Consider the following 16,220-nt stretch of genomic DNA (forward strand, 5'->3'; position numbering starts at 1 on the left):
GGCTTACTATCCCATCCTAGTTTCTTCTTCTATCGCTAATATATCTGAAAAAGGATTTATCCCCCTTCTTAATGTTCTTTGCTAGATTCTCTTCTATTCAAAGCTTGGCCTCTCTGACTGCCGTTTTGACAGCTTTAGACCTGGCCAGATAGACTTTTCTTGCCTCCCCTGTTCCTGATTGTTTATAGGAAATAAATGCCTTTTTCTTTTTCTTAACTAGGTCCGAGATCTCCGCAGTGAACCACTGGGGTCTATTGTTTCTCCGTCGTTTACTTACTATTTTTATATAGCGGTTTGTTGCTTCGTGCAAGGTAGACTTCAGGATTGACCACATAGTTTCTACATTATCGGTTTCAACTTGGTCTTGTAGCGCCCGATGGACGAATTCACCCATGCGCTTGAAGTAAGTGCTCCGAAAGTTGAGGACCTTTGTTGTCGTGTTCGATCTAGTGAACCCTTTCCTGAGGTTGAACCATATCATGTTGTGGTCGCTGGAGGCTAGCGTATCACCTACCGAAACCTCCGAGACGCTTTCCCCATTTGTGAGTACCAGGTCTAGTATAGCCTGGTCCCTAGTGGGCTCCAATACGGGAGGGGGAGATGGTGGGGCAGCTTGAACAGCTCTCCCATGAGAACAACGGTGGCCCAGCCAGAGATGCTGGGCAGGACACGGATCAGTTGATGGGTGTAAGGACTGAGATGCAGCAATATGATGTGCCTATGGTATATATAAAATGTCCAGGCGAATGAATATGATGATATACATTGGCATCTAAATTGTGCATGGTTAAAGTTTTGGTATGTTGGTACTTGCGGTTTGTAGATGATGTTGTAGTAGGGCATTTATGGCTGTGGCCATTAATAAATCCACATATTGTTGAAGAACAGTGTGTCTGTGTAGAACTTGCAAGGTATTAGGAGTTGGGTGGGAGGCAACTTTTGTAGTCTTAAATAATAGACAGTAGAATTTGAATAGTGCAAAAAAGTAATTTAGAGAACTAAGAGTAGGTCTTTAGGATCGGCTCTAACCACACACTGCACCACACACTCCCATCTTTGATGCTGGCGTTAGAGATGGTAGGGCAGCACGTTTGCCATGATTGCTCCCTGCCTGCCCCATGATTACTAGCAGGAAGGTAGACTTAAAAATGAATAGAATTGATCTACAGAGATTTTCATTTTAAGAATATTATATAGTTAAAAAGAGAAAAAATGTTTAAAAAGTTGTTTCTACAGATTGATTGTCCAAGGAATAGACACCTTTTTTTTTTTTTTCAAAGATAATGAAGCATAGCCTAGAAATAGTATAAAATAATGAATAAAATAGTATAAAATAATGAATAATAATGCTATTTTGTGACAGTTCCCAAAAATTGCAGAAATATTTAAAACAATGAATTCAATTACCTGCAACTAAACTATCATTTCATTCAAGCCTTGTGGGTCCCTGCAGGAAAAGGATAACAATTTGATTTGCTTACTACAGCAATATCAAATATGCTGACTCTGCTCTTGAATGGTGCATGTGACTGTCTAAATGTCTGCATAGATGTAATGAATTAATCTTTGTGCAGTTTGTTAATCATAGCATCTCCTATGTTTATATTGCTGACTTTCTGTCCTTGACCCCCAACACTGGAAGTGCTTTTCTTCCTCTGGCAGACTGTACAGTATAAAGGCTCCTGTACAAACCTATTTGCAAAGTATGCACCATCATGTTATGAAGCGTACTTTTATGTTACTCAGTATTTTCTAAAAGACTATTTATGCATGCATATGTGGCCACATACACGAGCATGACTTTATAAAAATTACCCTTATGATGTCTCTAATAGGCATAAACACATTATCTATTGAGCCTTATTTAAGGAGCAGATGAAATTTAATGTGGACAAATGCAAAGTGATGCACATTGGGAAGAATAACCTGAATCACAGTTACTCGATACTAGGGTCCACCTTGGGGATTAGCACCCAATAAAAGGATCTGGGTACGTTGCACACAATACCATAAAAACGTCCACCCAATGTGCGTCAGCGGCCAATAAAGCAAACAGGATGCTAGGAATTATTAAAAAAGGAATGGTTAACAAGACTAAGAATGTTATAATGCTCCTGTATCGCTCCATGGTGTGACCTCATCTGGAGTATTGCATTCAATTCCGGTCTCCTTATCTCAAGAAAGATATAGTGGAGCTAGAAAAGGTTCAAAGATGAGTGACCAATATGATAAAGGGGATGGAATTCCTTTTGTATGACGAAAGACTAAAACAGTTTGGGCTCTTCAGCTTGGAAAAGAGACGGCTGAGGAGAGATATGATTGAAGTCTACAAAATCCTGAGTGGAGTAGAACAGGTACAAGTGGATCGATTTTTCACTCCATTAAAAATTACAAAGGCTAGGGGACAGTCGATGAAGTTACAGGAAAATACTTTTAAAACCAATAGGAGGAAATTTTTTTCACTCAGAGAATAGTTAAGCTCTGGAAAGCGTTGCCAGAGGATGTGGTAAGAACTGATAGCATAGCTGGTTTTAAGAAAGGTTTGGACAAGTTCCTGGAGGAAAAGTCCATAGTATGTTATTGAGAAAGACATGGGGGAAGCCACTGCTTGCCCTGTATCGGTAGCATGAAATATTGCTACTCCTTGGGTTTTGTCCAGGTACTAGTGTCCTGGATTGGCCAGAACGGGCTACTGGGTTTGATGAACCATTGGTCTGATCCACAACTGAATATTGCCTCCTATCTCATGACTCTTTAATTTTCTCAGGAGCCTCTGATGAGGAACTTTGTAAAAAGCTTTCTGAAACTCTAGATACACTACATCAACTGGCTCACCTTTAATCACATGTTTATTCACACCTTCAAAGAAGTCAAGCAAATCGGTGAGGGAAGATCTCCTTTAGCTGAACCCATACTGACTCTGTCCCATTAAATCACGTTTATATATATATGTTCCATAATTTTTTTTCAAATATCTTTATGAGCAATGGCAACAGAGACTGTACAATCAACCAACAATAAAGTTATAAACTCCACTGTACAGCAAGAAACAGGCATAAAGCAAGAATCCCCCCAAAGTAGATCAAGTTGTAGTCAACCACAGTCATGTCACCATCAGCAATTTGTATTTTATAAACATGTTCTGTAATTTTATTCTTTATAATAGTTTGCACTATTTTGCCTAGTACTGAAGACAAGCTTACTGGTCTGTAATTTTCTTGGATCTCCTCGGGAACACTTTTAAAAATCGGCGTAACATTGGCCACCCTCCAATTTTCAGGTACTAGAGATAATTTTAGCAACAGGTTACAGATCACTAACAGGTCACAGTAATTTCATGTTTGAGTTCTTTCAGTATACCATCTGGTCCAGGTGATTTATCACTTTTCAACTTGTTGATTTGGCTTAATACATCTTCCATCTTTCAGTTCCTCCACATCATCACCCTTGAAAGACTTTAATGGTTCAGGTAGATCTTTTACATCTTCTTCTGTAAAGACAAAAGCAAAGAATTCATTCAGAGCTAGATGCATTAAAGTCAGTGATCGTTACTAAACCAGTATTGACTGCTTTAGTGATGATCAAATTTGCTAACCCAATGCACAAAATGGCTCACCGCGTGTTTTCTTGCCTGTTCACTCATGCTACGACTTAGCCATGCAAATAAGCTTTTATAATATTAAAATGCCATGCAAACTAGCTGAGCAATTGATGCACTAACATTACTTGGCGATGACTTTAAGCGATCTAAAAAAATGGGGGGGGGGTGAGGAGGGCCCTGGTGTGGGAGAGGCTCAATTGGCAGGAGGGAGTGGATCATTTTCACTGTTGGTGAAGGAAGTTCTTCTGGCAGGAGGGAGTGGGCATCCCTCCTATCTCTCAATCTCTCACAAGGATGGCCATCATTGTTCAGGGGTTCGGGTACCAGTGGTTATCATGGGGGTGTGTGATAGCTGTGGTCAGGGGGGGCATCACAATATTAAAAAAAATGGGGACAGATATTGTGAGTGGGTAACACATTCATTTGTGCCCACTAAAAAAAATAAAGGTTTCCTGCCCCGAACAGATGAGTGGCAGGAGGCTGCTTCAGGGCTCCGCCTGCCTCTCAGATGTTCAGGCCTCCCCTGTTGGCTCTGCGCAGATGTGAGAGTCTCTCTCACAACAATTCATCGATGGGATTAGACAATGATTAGGGTCAATCTCCGCTCAAATCATTTGCATATAAATTTGTTTGAGCATCGGTTGCTCTTTTGGGATTGGTGAAAAATCAGACTGCAGTGGATCCATGTGGTCTTACCAACCCTGTTTAATGCAGCTAGCCTCAGTCTCTCCACTATGGCCTTATCCTCCCTTTTTGTTCCTTGATCATCTTTTTGTTCCTTGATCACAGATTTCCTCACAGGTTTTCTGCTTCTGATGTAACTAAAAAAAAAAAAAAATGTTACTATGAGTTTTTGCCTTTTTGGCAAGTTCCTCTTCATATTCTTAGCTTTCTTTAATAGTGCTTTGCATAATAACTTCCCAGTGCTTATGTCTCTTCTTATTTTCTTCATTTGGATTTTTTTTTTGCATTTTTAAAAAATATATATACCTATATATATATAAGGAATATATACCTATATATATATAAGGAATATGATCAAGGTATATATATATATATATACCTATATATATATATATATAGAATTCCGCTGGCTTTGCCAATATATATATATATATATATTGGCAAAGCCAGAGGAATTCTAGAGCCTCTTTCACATTACCTTTTAACCTTTCTACCTCTTGTGTACTATTCTTTCTATCTTTGTTAATACATGGAATATATCTGTTCTGGGCTTCCACAATGTCATTTTTAAATAACATCCATGCCTGGTTTACAGTCCTAACCTTTGCCACCGATCTTTTTAGCTTCTTTTTAACCTTGTAATTTGTCGAGATCCCTGAAAGTACAATGGAATAGAAACTTTAATGAAATTGCAAATTAAAAATCACATGTATGGGATCCTTTAGGACACAACATGCCAAAGCCACAGATCTTCTTTGCATGGTCATCTGATTTATCCAGTGGACCAACAATTCGCTGTAGTAACAAAAAAAATGTTGATTTTCTAGTTCCTGAATCAAGTTCATCTTCATTTCTTAAAAACATTCATCAGTCTGTTCTGCAGCAGTCTTTCTACTCATAACTGTCTTATTTAGAATGTCCATAATCAAATCTCAAAATGCTGGTGATCCTTTAGTACTGAAAGGCTGCATATTATAAATAATGAAGTATGAGATTCATATTGTTCTAGGAAAGGTGGTAAGACAGAGATCTTATCATCTGTCTGAGGCCAAGCAACAAGAAGTTATTAGGCAAGTGAATGAAATAATAATAATAACTTTATTCTTTTATACCGCCATAACCAAAAGTTCTAGGTGGTTTACACTAAAATGAGCTGGACAATCAGTGAAATACAATAATACAGTAAAAAAATACAAATATTTGTAAAATAGAATTTCAATCATAAAACTCACTAAGTAATAAACTTATCGAACAAAGTGGTCTTAATCAATTTCCGAAAACTGCAATAGATAACATAGCTTGCTGAATACATTTACCTAACCCAGATTGTTGCCTACCAGCTTGAAATGCTAGGGTCCTATCTAAGAAGGTCTTATATCTACACCCATTAATTTTTGGATAAGCAAATAAGTAGAAGTTTCTAGTTTCTCTTGATGGTCTATGCAACAAAAAATGAGGAAAAAGGTAAGTTGGAGACAATCCCGATATCAGCTTAAAGTAGATACGGGAAAATTTGAATAATACTCTTACCTCCAAAGGCAGCCAGTGAAGTAAATGATAATATGGAGCACCTAGGCATTATAGAGGAATTCTAGAGCCTTTGGTCTAGTCCTATAGTGTTGGTTCCAAAGACGGATGGTTCAGGAAGATTTTGCATTGACTTTCACCAAGTCATTGCTATATTGCAATTTGATGTATATCCTATACCCTATGGACAATTTGGGACAAGCTGAGCATTTAACTATATTAGATTTGATTAAGGGCTACTGGAAAATTTCCCTTGCATGGGAATCATGATCAAAGACTGTCTTTAATACTCCAGTAGGACTCTATTAGCTCAGGCATCTCCCTTTTGGTTTTAATGGGGCTGCTAGTTATTGTGAAAGGCTTGTTGATGACATCCTTAAATTCCATCAAAGTTATGCAGTTGCATATATGGGTATGATAATTTTTATGTAGGAAAAACATGAAAAAGATCCCCACAGTAGAACAATCAGAAATGAACAAGTGGGGTTAAGAAATGTGCACATCAACCTAGGATAGGCCAAATGAGATAATATTTATTGAAATAACTATCTAACAGTCTTTATCATGTATTCGCTGTGTGTCATGGAACTGACACGGTCCATGTTTGGCATGGAAGCCTGCTTCAAGGGTACAATCAACATCTGAAAAATGAATTAACACATCACAATAAAAAGTAATAATAAAAACATGTAAAAAAACCAACATAATAAAAGGAATCCAAGAGTATAGTAAAATGAGGAACTTACAAAGAAAATTAAAATAAAACCATAGATCAGACAACTGGAGAAATAAGTAAGATGTGAACTGATCTATAGTACTGATCTATGGTTTATTTTAATTTTCTTTGGGGTTCTGCATTTTACCAAAGATCAGACAATGGGAGAAATAATTACGATGTGAACTGATCCCCAGAAATGCATTTTGTCCAGATATAGGTTAAGTATCCAGGGTACCTTGTGGGGCAACAAGAGGTAAAATCTTTATTAGATAAGGTTGGAAGTATTTGGAAGTTTCTTCAACCAAACACAAAAAAAGCATTTCTGCAGTTTTGTGAGATATTACATTTCTAGGTTTTGTGAGATATTGCTATATCCCATTTTGCAGAACAGGCAAATCCCTTAAAAGAAATGCTTAAAAAGAACCATTCCAACCAATTATAATGGCCAGAGCAGTGGGTAGCTTAAGAATAGCTTATTTCAGGCTTCTGTGGGGTTGGTTTTGTAAAAAAAAGTTTATCTTACAAACTGATGCCTCTGAGACAGAGTTGGAGGCTGTTCTTTCACAAATGAAAAGGAGAAAGGAACATCCTATATTGTACCTGAATAGAAAGTTAATTCCCCATGAGAAGAATTATGGCACTATACTGTAGAGAAGGAATTCTTGGCCATTAAGTGGGCCATAGAGACATGGGAGGGAGTTCATCTAGGTCACAGATCATGCCCTTTGAAATGGCTCTACCAAATAAGAAATCATAATAGTAGATTAAGTGGTATTTAACATTATAGATCTTCTCCTTCAAGGTAGAACATCAGATAAGGAGGTTATATATTAACTAGTCTTTAAGCCCTGTACATTAACGGGTGCTAGAATAGATGTGTGTGTCTGTCTTTCTCTCTCTCTCCTTGGCCACTTTCTGTCTGTTTGTCTTTCTTTCTTTCTGACTCTCTCTTTCCTCGGCTGTCCACCATCACCCCTTGCCTGCTCCCTGTCCAGCAGTAGCCCTTCTCCCTTTCTTTTACCACCCCTGTGTCCAGCAGCACCCCTTCCCTGCTCCCCCCATCTAGCAGCAGCCCTTCTCCCTTCATTTTACATCTCCCCTGTCCAGCAGTAGCCCTTCTCCCTTCCTTTTACCTCCCCCCTGTCTAGCAGCACTTCTTCCCTGCTCCCCCTGTCCAGCAGTAGGCCTTTCCCCTTCCTGTTAAATCCCCCCTGTCCAGTCTTTCTACTCATAACTGTCTTATTTAGAATGTCCATAATCAAATCTCAAAATGCTGGTGATCCAGCAGCACCTCTTCCCTGCTCCCCCTGTCAAGCATCTGGCTTCCTGGTCCAGAAGGGCCCACATGCACAAATCTCATGTCTATCTCTCCCTCTCTTACTTCCTGTGTCCATATCTCCCTCCCCCTTCCATCCCCTCCCTGAATCTCTATCCCTCTCCCCATCTTGTCTCCTCCACATCAATTTTTCCCTTCCCCCGATCCCCTCATGTTCATCTCTCCCTCTCTTACTTCCTCTGTTCATATCTCTCCCTCCCCTTTCTGTCCCCTCCTGAATCTCTCTCCCTCTCCCCATCTTGCCCCCTCCACATCCATTTCTCCATTTCCCCCCCTCTGCCTTCCCTCATGTCCCTCTCTCCCTCTCTTAATTCCTCTGTCCATATTTCTCCCTTCCCTCAGTCCCATATGCTCCTCCCTTCTACACCTAGCTATCTGTCAGCGTGCTTGCTGGTCGGCACTCTAAAGGTGAGTCTGCATCACATAGGCCTGCCCATCGGCTTTTTATTTCCCCTGCCTAATACTCAGCTTCCCCCATAAGAAAGTCTAATTCTGCAAGGCCGCAAAAGCAGAGAGGAAAATGCCCGCAAGAGCTTCTTTGCAGGTAGAAGATTGTTCCCAATTTCCTGCCCCTCTCTCTATTGCTTCTAACCTGGGAGGCTGCAGTCGGATCTTTATTGAACTTAAAAAAAAAAATAAATAAAAAAAGTGGTTACCAGACTTTTTGGCTGGATAAATGTGGGTCACTCGGTACCTGCACTGAGCATACTGTTCATTTGTAAAGAAGAGAAAGGGGATGTCCTGCTCATCCGCCCGCCGTGCTTAACTTCATAGGAAAATGCTGTACCGCGCTGTCACTGGCCTTGAACTTCAGCATAGACTGGATAAGTGCATGGACCTGAGGACAGAGAACATAAGAATTACCGCTGCTGGGTCAGACCAGGCCCTGCAATTAAAAAGGAATGACTATAAAGTTCCTTTCTACTGGGCTAAACTAGAGATACAATTTTTAAGAAGATGTATTGCATACTTTACCCCTTATGTTTTCATATAAATATCATACACTAAAATACTGTTGTATTGTTTCTTTTGTATAAAGAAAAAAAAAGAGAGCGAGAGAGGTGCAGAAAAATTTAGACAATGTTTGAATAATAGCAATTGACAGAGAATGAGCAAAAGAGGGGCAGTGAGTGGCACAAAGTAATTGAAAAAGTAATAGAAAAAGAATAAATAGTAAATATTGAGGCTGAGCAAATAAGACAGAACATAGTAGAATGCAGATAGAGTACAAATTCCATTGTGGGCTTTCTGTCAAGCTTCTGTTGTTACGTGATTCAGGAGAGAACAATTTTTTGCTATTTCTGCTAATGTACTGTTCTTATTTACAGTAGTGCTCATGAAAGCATACCGTTATAAGAGCAGCAAAAGGCCCTCTGTATCTGGAAGACAGTTTACTATGTTAAATGTGGTGTACTGAGATGTATCAATCGATTGTGACAGCTTTAGCTGCCACAGTCTACTGTTATAATACTGCTAATGTGACCAAAGCTTAGAGTCAACCAAATCTTATAGAAGGTTTAGACAAACAAAACGGGGTCCACAATAAGAAAATATCAGGAATATATTTTTACTATTGGTTATACCAGGGGTAGACAATTCCAGTCCTTGAAAGCCACAGGCATGTCAGGTTTTCAGGATATCCACAATGAATATGTATGAGATAGATTTGCATGCACTGCCTCCTTGAGATGCAAATCTATCTCATGCATATTTATTGTAGATATCCTGAAAACCTGACCTGCCTGTGACTTTCGAGGACCGGAATTGCCTACCCCTGGGTTATACTATTAGCAAAATTGTAAGGTTTATGTTTTCAAGTTTTATTTAAAAATTTACTATCCTGCCCTATGGAAAGCCTCATGGACAGCTTACATTCTAAAAATATAAAATAAAACTATGATGTCATATCGCACATAGACATGCTAAAATGACATAGGAGTAGAACTACAATAACTGATAGGACAGAGGATAAAGGATAGGACATAATGAGTGCTTCAATGCATTCAGGACCCATATATAATGCTTTGCTGATAAAACAAAAATATTGCTGACCTAGTAGAAAGCATCTTTAAATAGAAGTGTCTTAACACAGTAACATAATGTAGGAAATGATGTCTGATAAAGTCCTGAATGGTTCATCCAGTCTGCGCAATAGTTACATGAAAAAGGATCTGCAAAAGTTAGAGGAATGGTCTAATATCTGGCAACTAAAATTCAATGCAAAGAAATGCATTTGGTGATTAATAATTGGAAGGAATCGTATGTGCTGAGAGGTGAGAGGCTGATATGCACTTGGGGTGATTGTGTCTGAGGATCTAAAGGTGAAAAATTAGTGTGACAAGGCGGTGGCTGCTGCCAGAATGATGCTGGTCTGTATAAAGAGAGGCGTAACCAGTAGAAGAAACAAGGTGTTGATGCCCCTGTACAGGTCATTGGTGAGGCCTCACTTGGAGTATTGTGTTCAGTTTTGGAGACCGTATCTGGCAAAGGACATAAGAAGACTTGAAGCAATCCAGAGGAGGGCAACAAAAATGATAGGAGGTTTGTGCCAAAAGATGTATGAGGAGAGACTGGAAGCCCTGAATATGTATACCCTAGATGAAAGGAAGGACATAGGAGATATTATTCAGACATTGAAGTACTTGAAAGGTATTAATGTAGAACAAAATCTTTTCCAGAGAAAGGAAAATGGTAAAACCAGAGAGCATAATTTGAGGCTGAGGGGTGGTAGAATAAAGAGCAATGTAAGGAAATTATTTTTTACGGAGAGGGTGGTGATGCCTGAAATGCACTCCTGAGAGAGTTAGTGGAGAGGAAAATGGTGACGGAGTTCAAAAAAGCGTGGGATGCACACAGAGGATCTAGAATCAGAAAATAATAGTAAATATTGAAGAACTATAGCCAGTACTGGGCAGACATGCACGGACTGTGTCTGTGGCCAATTGGTTATGGAAGGGCTGGGGTGGGCTTCAATGGCTGGGATGGTGTAGATGGGCTGGAGTGAGTTTTGAAGGAGACTTCAGTAGTCACAACCTAAGCACAGTACCGGGCAGAGCTTTGGATTCTTACCCAAGAAGAAGAACTAAACTAAACTTTAAGTTTATATACTGCATCCTCTCCATAAAGATAGAGCTCGGCACGGTTTACAGGAACTTTAAAGAAGGGAAAACATAATAAGAATTAGTGATTATAATGAGGGTAGAGAGATTTACATTTTTGAGAATAACCAAGTTTTCAGATGCTTACAGAATAATTGGAGGGAGCCCAGATTCCACAGCAGGACAGAAAGGTTATTCCAAAGCTCAGTGAAGTTGAAGAAAAGATTTCCCCAATTTTCCCAAATAAATGATGCCTTTTAATGAGGGGAAAGTTAGTTTAAGTTTTTGGGTGGATCTGGTAGTGTCAGGTCTTGAAGAATTCCAAGATAGTGGAATTAGGGGAGGAAGAGTGCCATGTAGGATCTTGAATGTTAGGCAGGCACATTTAAAGTGAATCCTAGAAATTACTGGAAGCCAGTGAAGTTTTGACAGAAGTGGGGAAACATGATCAAATTTACTTTTTGTGAAGATCAACCTAGCCGCAGTGTTCTGGATCCGCTGAAGTCTTTGAATACTTTTCTTGGTTAGGCATAGTTAGATGGAGTTACAATAGTCCAGTCTGGAAAGAATGATCGATTGTACAAGGACAGCAAAATGTTGGTGGAAGCAGGATCTCACTTTTCTCAAAATGTGAAGACTAAAGAAACATTTTTTTTTTTTTTTACCAGAGTTGAGATGGTCGTTAAAAGAAAGTGCAGAGTCAATAATGATGCCCAAAATTTTGCTTGAGAATTCAATCTGCAGTGTGGGACCAGAAGGTAATGTAATGAGCGTGGGTAGCTGATCTAATTTTGGACCAAGCCAGAGAAGTATTGTTTTGGACTCGTTCAGCTTCGTTTGTGCAGTGAGGGCCCAGGATTGGAGTTTTTTTATGCATGCTATTATATTCTCAGTGAGGTTAGTAAGGTTTGAGTCTATCTCAAGAAGGACAAGGATGTCATCTGCATATGTATATAATGTTTCAAAGGGAGTCCCTTTGGGACTCCGCATAACGGTTTCCAAGGAGAAGACATGATGCCATTCAAAGAATCACTTGGCATTCGTCCTAAAAGAAATCGAATTAAGGACGACAGAAATCAAACTGAAACTTAACCCAGATAAAACAAAGTTTTTTCTGGCGAGCCCAAATGATAAAATCAAAGATTCAAAAATTTTCTTGAATGGTCAGGACTTCCCTATTGTCGATTCCATAAAAATTCTAGGAGTGACTCTCGACCGATACCTTACTTTAGATGCTCACACGGATCTACTGACCAGAAAATGCTTCTCAACATTATGGAAGCTAAGAACCATCAAAAAATACTTTGATGCAGCATCATTCCGTCTACTAGTACAATCTTCTATTCTAAGCATGCTGGATTATTGCAACATTATCTACTTGGGATCTTTCAAGAAAACCCTTCAAAAACTCCGAATTATTCAAAATTTGGCAGTACGTCTGATTTTCAGTTTAAAAAAATGGGAACACATAAGTCATAGAAACATAGAAATAGACGGCAGATAAGGGCCACGGCCCATCAAGTCTGCCCACTCCAGTGATCCTCGCTATCTATCTTTGCGGATAGATCCCACATGTCTATCCCATCTGGCCTTAAAATCCGCCACACTGGTGGCCTCAATAACCCGAAGTGGAAGTCCCTATTATCAAAAACTTCCCTGGCTGCCCCTCGAGGCTAGAGTATTATTTAAATTCTCTGTTTAAAATCTCTGTTTAAAATCTCTGTTTAAAGTCTCTGTTTAAAATCAATCTTTTGTTTGGCCCCTATGTACTTGGTCTCCCACTTCAATTTGGGTTGCACTATTAGGCCCACACGTAAATTCCACATATTTACACACCCAACAATAAAGGCCTGCCGTTAAAAAGATTCCTGGACAGAACTCTAGCTTTCCAGGCAGGTAAACTGAACGACTGGCTGGGTAACATTATCATGCTCTCCTCATCCTATCTAGGTTTTAGAAAATTAGTAAAAACGAAACTGTTAAACCGATTTGTCACCAGAATTTGTTGTTCATTATCTCTCATATTCTGTATACTGAATTCATTGCTTCTACACTGTAACTATGTCGCTGACTGTCCAGCCTTTCTTATTTGTTCTTGCATTCAATGTACTTGTATTCATTAATTCTGTATTGTAACTATATTGCTGACTGTCCAGCTCCTCTTATTGTAAACCGCCTCGAACTACCATGGCTTTGGCGGTATATAAGAAATAAATTATTATTATTATTATTATTATTCATGTTAACATTGTAAGAGCGGGATCGTAAGAATTTCAAGAGCCAGTCTAAGACTGTGGAGTCAATGCCTATCTCGGAAAGATGGTAAATTAGAATATCGTGGTGGACTGCATCAAAGGTCGATGATAAATCGAATTGTAATAGGACAGCAAACTTGTTACAAGATTGTAGTTGCTGAGCCTTTGAAATTAATGAGGCCAGTAGGGATTCAGTGCTGAAAATGGGTCTGAAGTCATATTGGCAAGGTAAGAGAATGGAGAATCTCTCTAAATAAGATGAGAGCTGAGTAGATATGATAGCCTCTAGCATTTTGGTCAGGAGAGCAGTATTTGCTATAGGATGATAGCTAGGAGGATGGGTCTAGGTCAGCTTTTTTCAGTAATGGGGTCAGGGCAATGTGACCCATTTCTGCAGAAAAAAGGCCTGATAGTAAGGCAGAGTTTATGAGTCTGGTGAGAGATGAAATAGCCTGTGTGAGAATTTTCTCATATAGGTAAGAAGGAAATGGGTTTAGGGCACATTTGCAGGATCTTAATTTGTGGCACAGTTTAGAAACCTGGTCAAAGGCTGTCCAGGATCTGTCTACTGAGGTAGGGTCAGTGTCGCAGGGCACAAGAGAATTGTAAGTGACTGCTGATGGAAAAGAGATTCTTAGTGGTAACTTTCATTGAAGAATTTTGCTAGGTCGTCCACTGTTGGAGAGGAGGGGAGTATAGAGGAGTCGTTTTTAGAGGCTAAGGAGTGCCAGATGTTAAACAATGTACTGCTCTGGTTATTGGATCTGGTGATTTTATCACTGTAGAAATTCTTCCTTGCTTTTTTTAGTGTTGTATTGTAGAACTTAATACTGTCCCTCCAGGACTGTCTATCTGCAGGGGATTTTGATTTTTTCCATTTACACTCCAATACTCGGCATTTCTGATTCAGTTCTCTGTGGTATGGAAGATACCAGGGGGCCTTACGGGAGTAGGAGACAGTTTTAGTATAGAGAAGGAACCAGAGATCAGTAGGTAGTCTCAGAGAGGTGTACCCAGTTGTGCCAGTTGGTTTCTGGGGCAACGGGTTTAGGACAGAAGAAAACTGGTTAAGAAATTGGGTCCAGACCTGTTCACTAGAGAGTTGCGCGGGGACAGAAATCCCACCCATCCCCACCCGTCCCCGTGAGGAATCCCACCCGTCCCCGCGAAGAATCCCTCCATCCCCACCCATCCCTGCGAGGAATCCCCTCCGTCCCCACCCGTCCCCGCCCGTCCCTATAAATTTCAGAAATAGTTATTTCATTTAATTATGCTACTGAATTAAAGGCTCTGGTAGAGACCCATTTACAAATAAGCAAAGAGACTTTATTAATTTGGAAATATTAATTGGGATGAATACATACTTTGTAAACAGGTTTCTACCAGAGCCTCTAATGTAAATATAAAATATAAATACTCAGCTGATGAGAACCCCCAAGCTGTCAGCTGAGGACATCCTTTGCAGTTGGCCGGGGGTCCCTTTTGCCAAGCTTGGCAGGCAGCAGTAGCATCCCTGGGTCACAGATGCTGGCACCTCAGTGGCTCATGGATGCTGCCAGTGACTGTTGTGCTTGGTGGAGGGGAGTTCTGGACATCTCTAGAGGAGGTCCTCTGCTGGCGGTGCTTGGGGATCCCCACCAATCACAGCAAGGGTCAGCAAGTACTTCAACACTGTAGAAATAAAACCAGAAATGCATTTCCTTTTCTTTTAGAAACATAGAAACATAGAAAATGACGGCAGAAAAGGGCCACGGCCCATCTAGTCTGCCCACACTAGTGACCCACCCCCTAACTTCCTCCATGAAGAGATCCCAAATGCCAATCCCATCTTTTCTTAAAATCTGGCATGCTGCTGGCCTCGATTACCTATAGTGGAAGATTATTCCAGTGGTCAACCACCCTTTCGGTGAAGAAATATTTTCTGGTGTCGCCATGAAATTTCCCACCTCTGATTTTCAGCGGATGCCCTCTTGTTGCCGTGGGTCCTTTAAGAAAGAAGATATCTTCTTCCACCTCAATACGGCCCGTGATATATTTGAACATCTCGATCATGTCTCCCCTCTTTCTGCATTCCTCAAGTGAGTAAAACTGCAACTTACCCAGCCGTTCCTCATATGGGAGATCCTTGAGTCCTGAGACCATCCTGGTGGTCATTCGCTGAACCGACTCAATTCTCTGCACATCCTTTTGATAATGTGGCCTCCAGAATTGTACACAGTACTCCAGATAGTGTCTCACCATGAATCTGTACAACGGCATTATGACCTCGGGCTTACGGCTGACGAAACTTCTACGGATACAACCCATGATTTGTCTAGCCTTGGATGAAGCTTTCTCCACTTGATTGGCAGTCTTCATGTCTTCGCTAATGATCACTCCCAAGTCTTGTTCTGCTACAGTCCTTGCTAGGATCTCACCATTTAGGGTGTAAGTCCTGCATGGATTTTTGCTGCCTAGGTGCATGACCTTGCATTTTTGGCATTGAAACTTAGTTGCCAAGTCTTTGACCAATGCTCCAGTAGGAGTAGGTCTTGCGTCATACTGCTGCGAGGCTCGTCTTCTTTTTCCTACATGCCCTGCCACAGCACACAGCCAACCGGAAGTCTTCCCCGATGTCAGCGCTGACGTCACCCCCCCGGTACCAGGTTGTCAGAATGGCTACCGGGAGGTGTGCAAAACACATAAATCTGGGCGTGCCTTCCAAAGGTGAAAGGCCCTGCTAGTGGTCACAATGTCAGGAAACACAAAAATCAGGATACCTGAGTTCTTCAAAAATAGTAGCGCTTTATTTAACCACAGCGTTGTAGTCAACAATGTAGCCACTGTTCTAAAGTCCAAATCAAAAGATCAAATAAACAAAAACACAGCTCAGAAGGTTCAGCTACTAAATCAGCCTAAGTCTGAGCAGCCCTTTCTTTAGGGTAAGTCTTTAATAGTCTCATCAGGTTTTCCACACTTAAAGCAAAACAATAATTGGTAATCTTTGTCACTGGTAATAAAA

The 16,220-nt window shown here is 40.3% G+C and overlaps 1 long non-coding RNA gene across 3 annotated transcripts in view; it reads right to left on the reverse strand.

Moving 5' to 3' along the window:
- Positions 1 to 3,430: 3,430 nt before the first annotated feature.
- LOC117366269 overlaps positions 3,431 to 16,220 on the reverse strand; it is an 86,321-nt gene continuing 73,531 nt past the window's right edge. Inside the window, exons 3-5 of one of the 3 annotated variants that reach the window (XR_004540553.1) lie at positions 8,561 to 8,704; positions 4,302 to 4,422; positions 3,431 to 3,490 (exon numbers count right to left, since the gene is read on the reverse strand). This is a non-coding gene — a long non-coding RNA (uncharacterized LOC117366269). Of the gene's footprint in view, positions 3,491 to 4,297; positions 4,423 to 8,522; positions 8,705 to 16,220 lie in introns of all 3 variants that reach the window. The other 2 variants (XR_004540551.1, XR_004540552.1) reach the window with 2 other exon arrangements.

This window comes from Geotrypetes seraphini, chromosome 1, assembly GCF_902459505.1.
Source record: "Geotrypetes seraphini chromosome 1, aGeoSer1.1, whole genome shotgun sequence".
In the NCBI taxonomy this organism is placed as follows: domain Eukaryota; kingdom Metazoa; phylum Chordata; class Amphibia; order Gymnophiona; family Dermophiidae; genus Geotrypetes; species Geotrypetes seraphini.